Here is a 2,500-nt window from a genome sequence, read left to right as displayed (position 1 = left end):
CTATGGTCAACAAGCTCCTCCCACTCAGCCCCACCCAGTAATAACCCGGCAACAGCCAGGGATTAGTGTGATGGGATATTAAACCCCGCCGCTCGCGTGCTGAGGACGCTCTATCGGCGAGTGAAGGGGAGGGGCTGGGAGGCGGGGCTTAAACGATGCATCGGCGCATCAGCACATGCCTGAGGACGACCCCCGCCAGACCTCGGCAGCTGGAGGGGTCCGGGTAGGTGGGGGGATCGGGGTGGATTTGGGGTGGTTGCTGTAGTGACCCGAGATTTGGATCTAATGACTCAAATCTCTCGTGTCGCCTGCAGTCCTGACTCCAAATAATCTAAATTTACCTCCCTCAAACAACGTTAGAATCCACGACATTAACCGTATGGTCTACAATATAAGTAGATGTGGTCTTACTCACGTCAATATTCTCTCTCTCTCTCTCTCTCTCTCTCTCTCTCTCTCTCTCTCTCTCTCTCTCTCTCTCTCTCTCTCTCTCTCTCTCTCTCTCTCTCTCTCTCTCTCTCTCTCTCTCTCTCTCTCTCTCTCTCTCTCTCTCTCTCTCTCTCTGCCCCCTGCAGCGTACGCATTAGCGGAGCACCTCAACTGCAGTAGGTCAGAGAAGGCCATGCCGAGTGCCATTGAATGGAGAGGTCTGTGTGTGTTGGAGCCAGGCAAAGAGAGAGAGGGAGAAGGGTCCTATTGATTCAGGGGGCTTTTGACATGCTAATGCTCTCACTGTCGGCCTGGCTAGCCCCCCTCCCCAGCCGAGGGCCATCAAAGAGAGCCTGGCTCTCAAAGAGAGGTGTGGGGTGGGGAGGTGTTGGGGGGGGTGCGCAGGGATCCACGGGGCGGGGGTTGCTACTAGTCAGGGGGCGGTGGACACCCTCACTTTGCAAGTGGACACTGCCCAGAAAAAAAAAGCAACCAGTCACCTGCCAAAGCTCGCGATGCCAAGACAAGCAACAGACCCCCGAGTGGAGAAGACAGGGGAGCCCTGACATCAGTGCAGCATACAGGCAACCTGGTACCGGCCCAGTCCAGATACCCTTGTAAGACGCGGCTAGCCTGCGGCTTCTGTTGTGTGAGGGGTCCGTTCAGGGCCTGTGTGTGTGTGTGTGTGTGTGTGTGTGTGTGTGTGAGAGAAGTATTGCTGCGCATTGTGATTAATGTCCAGCCAGGAAATCTCCAAGGCGAGAAGTGTCAGCGCCGAGGCCGAGTTCCAGTCTGCCCACTCCTGCGTCTGGTCCTGTTCCGTCTCTTACTCTTATTAGTGGTGGGTGGATTTATGCAAAGCAGCAGGCTCACGTGCAGCAGGCTCATGTGCACGTGTGCGTGTCCGCACAGAGGCAGGCTGCCACACGCCAGCACGTGGGGCGCACCCGGATGGACGAGGCTGGTGAACGTATCGCTCCCTTTGCCATCTCACGTGTGTTATACACTTCACTGCCATCTCACGCGAGTTATACACCTCGCGCCCGTGTCACGTGAGTTATAGGGCGGTACACAGCGCTCGTCCATGACCGGCGAGACGCAACGCCCCGCGAGTGTCAGCAGGACTTCCCCTTCTGCCACGCTCTCCCCTCAGCCTTCCTGCGCCCTCTTCACCAGGACAAAGCCACCGAGTCAAAGCTAATCTCTTCCGGTAAGGACCGCGCGAGAGTCTCGGCGGCTGTTTTTCCGACTGCTCAGATCCGTAAAGGACCAAAGCCCACCATTGCCTCAGCCACTCCAAATAATTACAAGTATTATTGCCTACTGCTGCCCCAGCAGGTCAAGCCCGCCGCCATAATTACCACTATTACTCCGCATTGTGGAAACGACCGGCCCTCCAGTAATCCCATTACCCGATCCCCCTTTTCATCCGGCAGCCTCTAATTGACATCCGTTAACTGACGTCCTCGCAGATCCCTGATCCGGGCAGGTGGGGGCTCCCCCAGTGAGAAAACTATATGACCACGTTTCCCTGCCGCATAGAGAGATCCAGGGATATTTCAATTAAGAATGCTAAGATAGCTAGCAGTAACCGAAAGCTAATGGGGACCAGTTAGCATAGCCATAACGGCATCAAAGTGCTCATGACTTGAGAGAGCGTCCTCATGTATAGTGTTACTGGGGCAGCCCTTCGGAAACGTATGCCTCAAAACAGGCGAATGTACAAAGTTTTAAAAAGTAGATTCATTTTTAAAGTATATTCTTCGCAAAGTAGCTAAAAACAAAAGAGGCAAACAAGTATGTGTCTCTCGATCGATTAATGTGAATGAAACGGTTCAACTTTAATAGCTTTCCGTCATCTATAAGATCAAAACTAAAACATATCAACTATCTGTGTGGAAAGACGGAAAATATCTGTTTCAAACCGTTTTTTTTAAAGTGTTGGCATTTTTGAAGCATTTCAAATTCACGTGTTTACGTGGAAACAGAACATATAGCAATATAGCAATTTGACAAAGAGCCTCTACAAATCCCGTCGTTCGTCCTGCCATGAAGCGGTCCAGTGTTTACG

General features: G+C 52.6%; 1 protein-coding gene across 7 annotated transcripts in view; it reads right to left on the bottom strand.

The window, feature by feature from the left end:
- The window catches only part of epha4a (eph receptor A4a), a 34,165-nt gene that overhangs the window by 21,011 nt on the left and 10,654 nt on the right, over positions 1–2,500 (bottom strand). The gene's annotated exons all lie outside the window — the stretch shown is intronic.

The sequence above is a fragment of the Electrophorus electricus genome, chromosome 20 (assembly GCF_041902795.1).
Source record: "Electrophorus electricus isolate QZ-2024a chromosome 20, ASM4190279v1, whole genome shotgun sequence".
Taxonomy (NCBI): domain Eukaryota; kingdom Metazoa; phylum Chordata; class Actinopteri; order Gymnotiformes; family Gymnotidae; genus Electrophorus; species Electrophorus electricus.
Note: the sequence above shows the minus strand (reverse complement) of the source record. Positions and strands in the feature narration are given on the sequence as shown.